General features: G+C 42.5%; 1 protein-coding gene and 1 pseudogene across 6 annotated transcripts in view; one reads left to right on the top strand and one right to left on the bottom strand.

Annotated features, from left to right (window-relative positions):
• The window catches only part of LOC132378393 (C-C chemokine receptor type 2-like), a 96,332-nt gene that overhangs the window by 15,761 nt on the left and 67,818 nt on the right, over nucleotides 1-12,753 (bottom strand). For all 6 annotated transcript variants that reach the window (XM_059945279.1, XM_059945274.1, XM_059945278.1 and 3 more), the window contains one exon: nucleotides 12,465-12,579. The gene's annotated coding sequence lies outside the window, so the exon portion shown is untranslated. The remainder of the gene's footprint in view (nucleotides 1-12,464; nucleotides 12,580-12,753) is intronic.
• The window catches only part of LOC132378203 (C-C chemokine receptor type 9-like), a 61,418-nt pseudogene that overhangs the window by 20,244 nt on the left and 28,421 nt on the right, over nucleotides 1-12,753 (top strand).

The raw sequence follows: 12,753 nt of genomic DNA, 5'->3' as shown, positions 1-12,753 counted from the left end.
GAGTGAGTGTGCAAGTCAAACAAACAGGAAAAAAAACCACATAGAGTGAAAAGTTTCAAACACAAAACTAAACAAATGCACAAAGTGATTGAATGTGAAACAGAATCAGACAAAACAGAGTCTGACAAAGGTGAGCTGTTGTGCCTAGAACTACCTAATATTACTGAAGCAGGTCACAAAATCATATGGATCACAATAGATGTGTCTGGTGCAAAACATAAAACAGAGCTGGATGCAGAGTCAGCTTTGTCTATATTTTCGGAGGCTGACTACAACAGACTGTTTTCTAAGTTACCTTGAGAAAAGAACTCAGTGATGCAAAACACCTACAAAAGTGTTACACACATACACAAGTGTCTCCCAAAGGAAAACGGAAAGTAGGTATGATAACACACAGTAGTTAGAGCTTTATGTGTTGAAAAGTGGAAGGCCAGCACTCTTCGGATGTGAATGGTTGAGAAAAATCCAATTAGACTGACACACAATCAAAGTTCTCAATGTGTCATTACAGGCAACTTTAGCCCAAAGAATTTATCACTAACCGGAGACTCCACAGCTGTTTAGTGCTAATGAGAAGGTGTTTGAGAAGGGGATTGATAAACTCAAAGGCATGAAGGCAGAATTGAACTAGATGGAACAGTGACATCAAGATTCCATAAAGCGTGTCCATTGCCTTACACACTACATCCTAAACTGGATGCTGAACTTCTGAGCTTGGAGGTGTCTGGTATTCTCTCCAAGGTTGAGTGAAGCAATTGGGCCATGCCCATTGTTCCGGTGATCGAGAAAGGGAAGGCTGGAATTGTTTCCATATGCAGGGACTTTAAAATGATCATCACACCTGTGCTGCATACTGTGCGGTATCCCTTGCCTTGACTGTTACGCATCTTTGGCAGGTGGGGAGAAGTTTTCAAAGATTGATTTGTTACAAGCCAATCCGCAAATGGAGATTGAATGGTCAAGCAGGAAGTTCCTCGCAATCAGTACTCAAAATGGAGTGTTCCAGTATAATCGTCTCATTTTTAGCATGGCCGAGAGTAAGTGAACCAAGCTATCCCAGGAATATAATGTAACCTTGATGACATCATTGTGACTGGCAAGAATGATAAAGAGCACCTCCAGAACCTTGATAAAGTGCTTACCAGGCAGAGTGAGTATGGTCTACATGCAAAGAGAGTGAAATGTGAGTTTTTCAAGAATGAAACCTCATATAGTGGACATATTATTGACAAGTATGGCTTACATAAGTCATAAGAGAAGCCTGAAGCAGTGCTACAGATACCCAACTGGAAAATGCGTCCCAACAGAGGTCATACTTGGGCCTTATAAGCTACTTCCGCCAGTTTCTTTCAAACATTACTACACACCGTTACAGACAGGAGCGAAGTGGGAACGGTCAGAAAGATGTGAAAGAGCAATCAAGGAAACAAAGAGACCAATAACATCAGATGAACTGCTCACTCATTATGACCCATCCCTGCACATCAGACTGGCATGAGATGTTTTCACTTATGGCATTGGTACTGTTTTGTCACAAACTATGGAAGATGGATCTGAAGGTCCGGTTGCATTTGCTTCAAGATCATCAATGAGCACAGAACACACCTGCATGCAGATCAACTGAGAGGCCCTTCCTCTAGAATGGGGAATAAAGAAGTCCCATCACTATCTCCACGGACAAAAGTTTATGCCAGTGACAGACCACCAGCCCCTTGTGTCCATTTCCAAACCCAGGAAGGGAATCCCAGTGATGACTGCTATCCGGTTGCAATGTTGGGCACTGTTCCTAGGAGCCCACTCTTCTGATGGAGAGTTCAAGGGTACCAAACAACACAGCAACACCGATGCTTTGGCACGTCTTCCGCTATTGATAACTGAAGAAGAAAAGTCTTTATTCTGTGACCCAGCAGGAGTGTTCCACTCAGCTTTGGTGGACTAAATGCTGGTAACAAATTCTGAAACACAAAGAGAAATAAGGAATGACCCAACATTGTCAATAGTCTATGACATCACCATGCATGGATGGCCGGCTTATGTTAATCCTATATTTCCAGAGTTATCAATGAGGTGAGACCAAAATGTCTGTACATCAAAGAATGCTGTTGTGTGGATCTCATGTTGTGGTTCCTTCTGAACTGTGCACCAGGGTGCTAGAAAATCTGCATGAAGGACACCTAGGTAGCTATAGTCAAGATGAAGAGTCTTACTCACAGCTATGTGTGATGGCCAGGTATAGATTGACAGATTGAAGATTTGACCAAAAGCCAATCTGGATGCCACAAAGTTCAAAACGCACCTCCACAGACACTGTTACACCTGTGGGAGTGGTCATCATCACCATGGCAAAGAGTACGTATTGACTTCACCATGCTCTTTATGGATTCCTTGATTCAGATTGCTGGGGATGCTCATTTGAAGTGGCCTGAGGTCTTACCAATAAAGCCAATCACATCAGAAAAGACTGTTTCCGCTTTGAGAGCTATCTTCTCCAGACATGGGTTACCAGAACAAACTGTGAGTGACAATGGACTGCAATATGCATCAGAAGAGTTCAGAATATTCATGAAGAGAAATGGCATCAAATATTTCAAGTCAACTCTACACCACCCAGCAATGAATGGGTTAGTTGAAAGGTTTGTCCAAACCTTCAAGAAGTCCATTAAAGCTATGGACAAGGAGGACACACCTCTACAGTAGGAGGTGGCCAACTTCCTTTTTGTGTATCAGAACTCTGTTCACGTGACAACAAAGAAAACTCCTGCAATGCTGTTCATTAGCAGGAAACTAAGATCTCACATAGACCTCCTGAGACCAGATCTATGCTGGGGAGTGTAGAACGAACAGTTTAGCTAGTTGCTAAGTAAATCAGCAAGGAGCTTCAAGGTTGGACAGGAATCCTTGCGCCTGATTTCTGGGAAAGCAAGTTGACACCTGGTAGGTTAGCAGCAAGAACTAGACCACAGATATACACAGTCGATGTCGGAGATCAGACGTGGAGATGTCATGTGGACCAGATACTGGTTGCTCATCCAAAGAACACACCTGAGTCAATTGGATCCAACTAGGTGGACTCATTACAGCCACCAGACTTGAGGTACTCAGTGATGATCATGTCACCAATAGCAATGTGACACCTGCAACAGTGAAAGCTGTCTTTGACAAGACAGTGGCCAAACCTGATGCCACTGCACAGTCCAAAGGCGCTATCCGGAAAGAAACAGAGCACCACCCAAAAGAGTGAACCTTTTGTATATGGAAGTTAGTTATGGACTGTTATGATGCAAGCATGTTTATCTGAATATGGTTTGTTAAAGGGAACCTGAATGTTTGTTACATATAGTTTATTACATTGATCTAAAGGGGGAGGAAGTGCAATGTGTGAATCTATTTCTTTTAGCACAATGACTCCCCTTAGCACTGGTTATGGGCTGATAACTATGCATTCACATTGATAGCTCTTTCGCTCTCAGCAATGTGAATATGCCAGTTAAAGCCACCTCCATGTACGTTTATTTTATTTAATTGATATGTAGTTGTACAGACACAACAGTTTTCCAGCAGTCCGATATCCACTCTCGTCTCTCTTTTGCACTTCATGTAGCTAAGAAACTTTTGGTATCCTCTTTACTATTATCGGCTACCTTGCTGTCATATTCCATCTTTACCTTCTTAATAACACACACAAAATGCTGGAGGAACTCAGCAGGTCAGACAGCATCCAGGGAAAAGAGTAAAGTTGATGTCTCAGGCCAAGACCTGTCATCAGGACTGGGAAAATGATGAGAGGTCAGAGTAAGAAAGTTGGGGGAGGGGAGGGAGAAACACAGGTGATAAGTGAGACCAGGAGGGGAAGGGGCGAAGTAAAGAGCTGAGAAGTTGATTGGTGAAAGAAATACTGGGCTGGAGAAGGAGGAATCTGATAGGAGAGGATAGAAGGCCATGAAAGAAGGGCCCATGGGGAAGAGCAGCAGAGAGAGGTGTTAGGCAGATAGGAAGGTAAGGTGAGATTGGGAATTTGGAATGGGGTATGTTGAATGGTGGGGGTATTACCAGAAGTTTGAGTAATTGATGTTCATGCCATCAGGTTGGAGGCTACCTAGACAGAATATAAAGTGTTGCTCCTCCAACCTGAGTGTGGTCTCATCGTGGCAGTAGACAAGGCCATAGACTGACATGTTGGATTGGGAATAGGGAGTGGAATTAAAATGGGTGGCCACTGAGAGACCTCACGTTTTCTGGCAGCCGGAGCATAGGTGCTCAGCAAATCAGTCTCTCAATCTGTGCCGGGTCTCCCAGCTACTCAGGAAGCCATACCATGACCCCAACAGACTTACAGGAAGGACTGTTTGGGGCCCTGAATGGTAGTGAGGGAGGAGATACAGGGTTAGGTGTTGCACTTGTTCTGCTTGCAAGAATAAGTGCCAGGAGGGAGATCAGTGGGGAGGGATGAATGGACAAGGGAGGTGTGTACAGTCCAATCCCTGTGGAAAGCAGAAAGTAGGGGCAGTGGGGAGGGAAAGATGTGCTTGATGGTGGGATCCATTTGGCAATGGCAGAAATTACAGAGAGATATGTGCTGGATGAGGAAGCTGGTGGGGTGATAGGTGAGGACAAGAGGAACCCTCTCCCTGATAGGATGGTGGGTGGCTGGGATGAGGGCAGATGTATGTGAAATGGAAGAGATGCAGTTGAGGGCAGCAGTGAATGTGGAGGAAGGAAGCCCCTTTCTTTGAAGAAGGATGATATCTCCTTAGCTCTGGAATGAAAAGCCTCACCCGGAAAGCAGATGTGGCAGAGACAGTGGAATTGAGAGAAAAGGATGGTGTTTTTACAAATAACAGGGTGGGAGGAGATATGATCCAGGCAGCTGTGAGAGTCAGTAGGTTTATAATATACATCAGTAGATAAGCTATCTCCGGAGATAGAGACGGAGAGATCGAGAAAGGGGAGGGAAGTGTTGGGAATGGACAAGGTAAATTTGAGGACAGGGTGGAAGTTGGAGGCAAATTTGATGAAGTTGATGAGCTCCGCATGGGTGCAGGAAGCAGCGCCAGTGCAGTCATCGAAGTAGCGTAGGAAAAGTTAGGGAGTGATACCAGTGTAGGCTTGGAACATAGACTTTTCCACATAGCCGACAAAAAGGTAGGCATAGTTGGTGGACCCATGCGAGTACTTATGGCTACAGCCTCTGTTTGAAAGAAGTAGGAGGAGCTGACGGAGAAATTATTAAGAGTGAGGACAAGTTCTGCCAATGGGAAGAGGGTGGTGGGGTGGAGGGGAATTTGTTAGGTCTGGTGTCCAGAAAGAAACAAAGAGCTTTCCTTGTTGGGGGATAGAGATGTATAGGGACTGGATATCCATATGAAATTAAGATGACTGGGGCCTGGGTACTTGAAATCTTTGACAGTCATTACCTTCTTAACGTCTTTTCTTGTTACCTTTTGGTAGTTTTCGAACTTCCCGCTAGTTTTTGCTCTATTATGTGCCCTCTCTTTGGCTTTTATGTTTGATTTGACTTCTTTTGTTATTTTTGTGATTGTGTCATCTTGCCTTTAGAAATCTTCTTCCTCTTTGGGATGTATATATTCTGAGCCTTCTGAATTGCTTCTAGAAATTCCAACCATTGCAGCTCTGCCGACTTTCTGCCAGCGTTCTTTTCCAATCAATTCTGGCCAACTCTTCTCTCATGCTTCTGTAATTCCCTTTACTCCACTATAATACTGATACATCCTCAAATTTCAGGGTGAATTAAATCATAACATGATCACTCTCTCCTAAGCGTTCTTTTACCTTAAGCTCTCTAATCAATTCCGGTTCATTTCACAACAGAATGGCTAATCCCCTAAAAGGCTCAACCATGAGCTGCTCTAAAAAGCCATTTTGTAGGCACTCTAGAAATTCCCTCTCTTGGAATCCAGCACCAGCCTGATTTTTCCAATCTACCTGCATATTGCAATCCCCCATGACTATTGTATGATTGCCCTATTGCATGCATTTATTTTCTCCTGTTGTAATTTGTAGACCACATCCTTACTGCTATTTGCTGGGGGGGTGTGGTGGCTATATATTCTGTAACTTACATCAGTTTTTTTACCCTTTCAGTTCCTTAACTCTATCCACAATGGTTCAATACCTTTCAACCCTAAATTCCTTCTTATCTCCATTGTAAAAGGATGTCCTTCTATTCTGAGGCTCCCCCACCACAGAAAACATCTTCTCCGCATCCACTCTATCGAGGCCTTTCAAAATTCAAAAATTTCAATGAGGTCACCCCTCATTCTTCTGAATTCTAGTGAGTAGAGGCTGTACTACTATGTTGACTCAGGCCTAGGGGGCTGGTGTTGGCACAGAGCCATCAAACACTCTACATTTGACAACCTTACAATCCTGGAATCATTTTCAAGAATCTCCTTTGAAATCTCTTCAACGTCAACATATCCTTCCTTAGATAAAGAGCCCAAAACTGCTCACAATATAGCAGGTAAATACTAACATCACGTTTGCCTTCCAAACCACTGACTCAATTTGGAACATAACCTTGAGTGAATCCTACATAAGGACTCCCAAGTCTGCTTGAACCTTGGATTTTTGAATTTTCTCTCAATTCAGAAAATAATTTACCCCTTTATTTCTTCTACCAAAGAGCATGACCATACAATTCCCAACAGTATTCCATCTGACACTTCTTTGCCCATACTTCTAATCTGTACAAGTCCACCTATAGCCTCTCTACTTCCTCAAAACCATCTGCTCCTCTATCAATCTTTGTATTGGCTGCAAACTTTGCTACAAGGCAATCAATTCCATCATCCAATTCATTTACATATAACGTAAAATAATTGGTCCCAATACAGACTCCTGCGGAACATCACTTGTCACTGGCAGCCAACCAGAAAAGTCTCTCTTTATTCACATTCTTTGCCTCCTGCCAATCACCCAGTGCTTTATCCATGCTATAATCTTTCCTGTAATATCATGAACTATTAACTTATTAAGCAACCTCACGTGTGACACCTTGTCAAAGGCTCTCTGAAAATCCAAGTACACAACATTCACCAATTCTCCTTTGTCGATCCTGCTTGTTCTTACTTCAAAAAATTCCCACAGATTGTCAGGTAAGATTTTCCATTGAGGAAACCATGCTGACTATAGTGTATTTTATCATGTGCCTCCAAATACCTCAAAACCACATATTTAGCAATTGATTCTAACATCTTCCCAACTACTGATATTAAACTAACTGGCCAATAATTTCCTTTCTTCTGCTTCTCTCCCTTCCTAAAGAGTGGAGTGAAATTCGCAATTTTCCCTTCCACGGAACTACGCCAGGATCAATTGATTCTTGAAAGATCCTCTACCAATGTCTCCACAATCTCTTCAGTCAACTCTTTCAAAAGTTTGGGGTGTATACCATCTCCTCCAGTAGACTTTTCTACAAACGTTTGTAACTTCCAACCTTTCAGTTTCCTAAGAACCTCCTCCCTAGTAATGGCAGCTTCACACACTTCTCCCCCCTAATACTTTCAAACTTCTGGTATACAGCTAGTGTCCTCTATAGTGAAGACTAATGGAACACATTTATTCAGTTCATCCACCATTTCCTTGTCCCCCATTACTACCTTTCCAACACCATCTTCCAGTGGTCCAATTTCCACTTACGCCTCTCTTTTAGACTTCATGTATCTGAAGAAACTTTTAGTAACACCTTTAATATCATTGGTGGGTTACTTTTGTAGTCCATCTTTTCCTTCTTAATGACTTAGTTGCCTTCTGTTGGATTTTAAAAGCTTCCCAATCCTCCAACTTCCCACTCATTTTTGCTCTATGATATGCCCACCCTTTGGCTTTTATATTCACTTTGACTAAAGGGAAGATGACATGGTTGTGACATCCTTCCTTTAGAATACTTCTTATTCTTTGGAATGTATCTATCCAGTGCCTTCTGAATTGCTTCCAGAAATTCCAGCCATTGTAGCCTTGCCGACATCCCTGCCAGTGTTGTTTTCCAATCAATTCTGGCCAACTTCTCTCTTGTGCCTCTGTAATTCCCTTTATTCCACTGTAATAATGATACATCTGAATTTAACTTCTCCTTCTCAAGTTTCAGGGTGAATTCTATCATATTATGATCACTTTCCCCAAAGTGTTCCTTCATCTTATGCTCTCCAATCAATTCCGATTCATTGCACAAAGCCAATCTAGAAATGTCTATCAACCATGAGCTGCTCTAGAAAGCCATCTTGTAGGTGTTCCTCCCTTGGGTTCCAGCACCAACCTGATTTTCCCCATCTACCAGCGTATTGAAATCCCCCATGACCAGTGTATGATCGCCCTTTTGCCATGCACTTTCTATCTCCGGGTTGTAATTTGTAGAGCATGTTCTTACTATTGTTTGTTATCTTACTATTAACTCCCATCAGGATCTCTTTACCCTTGCAGTTCCTTATCTCTACCCACAACAACTCAACATCTTCTGGCTCTATATCACCTCTTTTAAATTATTTGATTCCATTTTTTTTTACCAACAGAACCATGCCAACCCCTCTACTTTCCTCCCTGTCCTTTTGATACAATGTGTATCCTTGGATGTTAAGCTCCCAGCTATAATCTTCTTCCAGCCATTCAGTGATGCCACTAACGTCATACCTGCCAATGTGTAACTGTGCTACAAGTTCATCTGTCTTATACTGTGTACTGCACACGTTCAAATACACCTTCAGTCCTGTATTTTTGATTTTGTTCACCTTTAATATTGCAACTCATCCTGTTGCCTGCGATTTTGCCCTATCATTTGCCTCTCCCTGTTAGCAGTTTCACTGCAGACTGGCTCTGTAAGCCAACCACTTCATTCTCAGCATTAGCACTCCGATTCCCATTCCCCTGCTAAATTAGTTCAAACCATCTCGAACTGCCTTAGAAAACTTGCCACAGACCCCAACAGACTGACAGGCGAAGTGTTGCCTCACCTGGAAGGACTGTTTGGGGGCCCTGAATGGTGGTGAGGGAGGAGGTGTAGGGGCAGGTGTAGCACTTGTTCCGCTTCCAAAGATAAATGCCAGGATTGTGACTAGTGGGTTGGGACAAATGGACAAAGCTGTCGCATAGGGAGCAATCCCTGCGGAAGGCAGAGAGTGGGGTGGGGGGGAGGCAATGGTGGGATCCTGTTGGAGAAAGCAGAAGTTATGGAGAATTACGTGCTGGATGCACAGGCTGGTGGTATGGTAAGTGAGGACAAGAGGAATCCTATCCCAGGTGGGAGGATGGGGTGTGGGCAGATGTGCGCGAAATAGAAGAGATGTGGTTGAGGGCGGCGTTGATGGTGGAGGAAGGGAAGACTATATCTTTGCAAAAGGAGGAAACCGCCTTCATTCTCGAATGAAGAGCCTCCTTCTGAGAGCAGAAGCGGCGGAGACAAGGAAATAAGAGGAGGAGGTAGTGTTTTTACAAATGACAGGGTGGGAAGAGGTATAGTCCTTGTAGCTGGACAGTCAGGTTTATGTGGATGTCAGTAGATAAGCTGTCTCCAGAGATAGGGACAGAGAGATCAAGAAAGGGGAGGGAGGTGTTGGAAATGGACCAGGTAAATTTCAAAGGTTCAAAGGCTCAATTTAATGTCAGAGAAATGTATACAATACACATGCGGAAATGCTTTTTCTTCGCAAAACATCCATGAAAACAGAGAAGTGCCCCAAAGAATGAATGACAGTTAAACGTTAGAACTCCAAAGGCACCTCCAACTCCCCCCTCCCACACATAAGCGGCAGCAAGGCAATGATTCCCCCTCTGCCCAGGCAAATAAAGTGCACCCACTACCAAGCACAAGTGTGAGCTAAGCGATAGCAAAGACACAGACCTTGCAGTTACCTGAAAGACTATTGCAATTCAACAAACCACAGGATCTCTCTCTCCTTAATAAGGGAGAGGGAAGTGTCCCCCATTTTCACAGCGAGTGGGAGACGTAACAACAGCCCGCTCGTTTACGATGTTAAGAAGTCCGTTTTGTTGCTTTTTACAAGCTCTGTGTCTGAAGACCGTAAGGATCTCGTGTCTTCGGGCCCACAGCAAAAGATTTTCCTGCCTCCCCGATGACACAGGCAGGGTGGAAGTTGGAGGCAAAGTTGATGAAGTCGACAAGCTCCACGTGGGTGCAGGAAGAAGCACCAATGCAGTTGTTGATGCAGCGTAGGAAAAGGGAGTGATACCAGAGTAGGCTTGGAACATGGATTTTTCCACATATCTAACAAAAATGGAGGCAGAGCTAGGACCCATGCAAGCGTAGTTGATACCACTCTAGGCTTTAAACATGGACTTTTCCCCTCAGCTGAAAAAAAGGGAGGCATAGCTAGGACCCATGTGAGTGTAGCTGATACGAGAGTAGGGTTGGAACATAAGTTGTGTTATCACCTCACACTGCTTTCTTCACAGAGAGGGGCTGATGTCAAAAACTCTTGGAGATGAAATGGAAAAAATTCTGGATGATGCTTCAAAATTGGTTAACTTTATTACACAAAGACCAATTCGCTCGAGAATGTTTAAATAATGGTGTGAAAACCTGGAGAAAGAGCACACCAATCTCCTACTGCATACAGAAATCCGGTGGCTTCACAGAGGAGGAGTTCTCAACAGTGCATTTGAGCTGAAAAGTGAATTGTAGGAGCACTTTCAAGAAAACAATAGGTCTGATTTTGCTGAGAGCTTTGAAAATGAAGAATAGCTGCAGAAATCAGCCTGTTTAGCAGACATTTTTCATCATATGAACCAGTTGATTAAGTCTCTGCAGAGCCCTGATGAGATTGTTCTGACTCCGAGTGATAAGATTCTTGGATTTAAAAGGAAACAGATTCCTTGGAAAATTCATGTTGCAAAAAGAAATCTTGAAATGTTTCCACTGCTGCTTGTGCTTGTGAGTGAGGAAGGAGATCAGAAAGCCTCGAGTCTTATTGAATACCACCTAGAAGAACACCTGCAGATCAAAATTGAACAGTATTTTTCTCCCTTTCAACACAAGTGTATGACTGGGTGAGGGAGCCTTTCTCTGAATCTTCTGCTCAGCCCAAGAACTTGAGAAAAGAGGAAAACTTTGTGGGCTGCGTTCTGATCATGCACTCAAGATGAGATTCACTGACCTGACTTTGAAGCTTTGAAGTTGCAACTGTTGCTCAAACAACACAGCCAAGATTTCTTGATGATCAGACAACAGATGACCCTGGGGTAAACAATCTGCTCTGAAACACACCCATGTAGAGATTCTGTGCCTTTCACAAGAGGACATCAGGGCTGTCTTGATGAGATTGACAAGGAGATATATGGGCTAATTTATATTATACAGATAGTTTTAGTTTGGAAACTCAGCTATGACCATAGGAAAAGGAACACCATCTGAATGTTGAGGTCCAACAGAATGTCTGTGACTTAAAGAACGTAAGTGGATTCTTATGCTTTGTCAAGTCCAGAGAGACCCAGACCCTTCAAGGTCCAATCTATTGAGAACCAGGAATGGAAGTGAACTTAAAAAAGACAAAGCACAGTCAATTAATACTGGCGGTAACAATTATAGACCTCCTCTTTCCTCGACTCCATTTTACAGTAAACTTCACAAGCCAGTCTCATTGCCACTCCCGTTCATAAAGCAACTGAAAAAGCTGCAAGCAAATTGAGAAAGAAAAAGACTTCTAGGTGCAGAGTATCTGGAAATACCCTATGTATTGGACAAGTAAAGCTTCAAACAAGATACATTAACTTTGCCAGTATTTAAATATTACTGTCATTAAAAATAACTCTTATTATAATTGCATTACACTTTCTCATCATAGACAGAGGAGGTAGCAGAGTACTGAATTCTGTTGTTACAATTCCACTAATAACTTTTTCAATGATTCAATTTCCTTTTGAGGCAAACTGAGGCAGTAAAATTTCAAAATGTGAATGAATTCAATTTACTTTTGCTTCTTTTTACCTAGAGTAACATCTCCAGGGAGTCGAAACTGTACCATGTGAAAAGGTATTAGGACAGATGACTATGAATTTGGCCATATAAATCGATTTTAAAGGGTATCTTAATAAGGGAGAGCTGTAATGTTTATGGAGAAAATTACAGAGATTTGTGGTTTGGCAATATTCACACCCAATATTCACGCAGAACTTATTTTAATGATCCTAACTGACAACTCAACTACACTGCCATGCACAGCAAGAACCTGAAGATCATAATAAATCTGATCACTTTTTACTCCCATCTTGAGCAACAACATCATATATCATGATAAGAATTGTGGATAAATTCTGCACACTCTCCAGAAAAATCTGTGACAGTGAATAAACAGTCAAATCTTTATCTGTTCATCTTAGCAAGCAGATACTATTTAAGAACAATGCAAACAGACATTTACAAATTAGCTAGAACTCATCTGAAAGTTATATAATACATACATTTTTAATTATTATATAGAGAGACTCAACATTACCTCTTCGATCTGTAATTTTTTGCAGTCCTGTTCAAAGGAATACGATCTCTATAGTTCCATCTGTGATTTCTCCTTTTTTATTTCTAACCACTATAGCCACAAGTTCTGTTTAGATCTGTAAAAAAACAGATTCAATTTCAAACCTGAGAAAATCTGCAGCAGAGGCTGGTGGTAAAAGCCTCTGGGTCCAATGTATAATTCTCTGTAACTTCTGCCACCTCCAATGGAATCCCATTACCAAGCACATCTTTGCCTCCCCCCCTCTTTCTGCTTTCCACAGGGATCACTC

Source organism: Hypanus sabinus, chromosome 20 (genome assembly GCF_030144855.1).
Source record: "Hypanus sabinus isolate sHypSab1 chromosome 20, sHypSab1.hap1, whole genome shotgun sequence".
In the NCBI taxonomy this organism is placed as follows: Eukaryota; Metazoa; Chordata; class Chondrichthyes; order Myliobatiformes; family Dasyatidae; genus Hypanus; species Hypanus sabinus.
The sequence above is the reverse complement of the archived record's forward strand: the minus strand, read 5'-3'. Positions and strand labels throughout refer to the sequence as shown.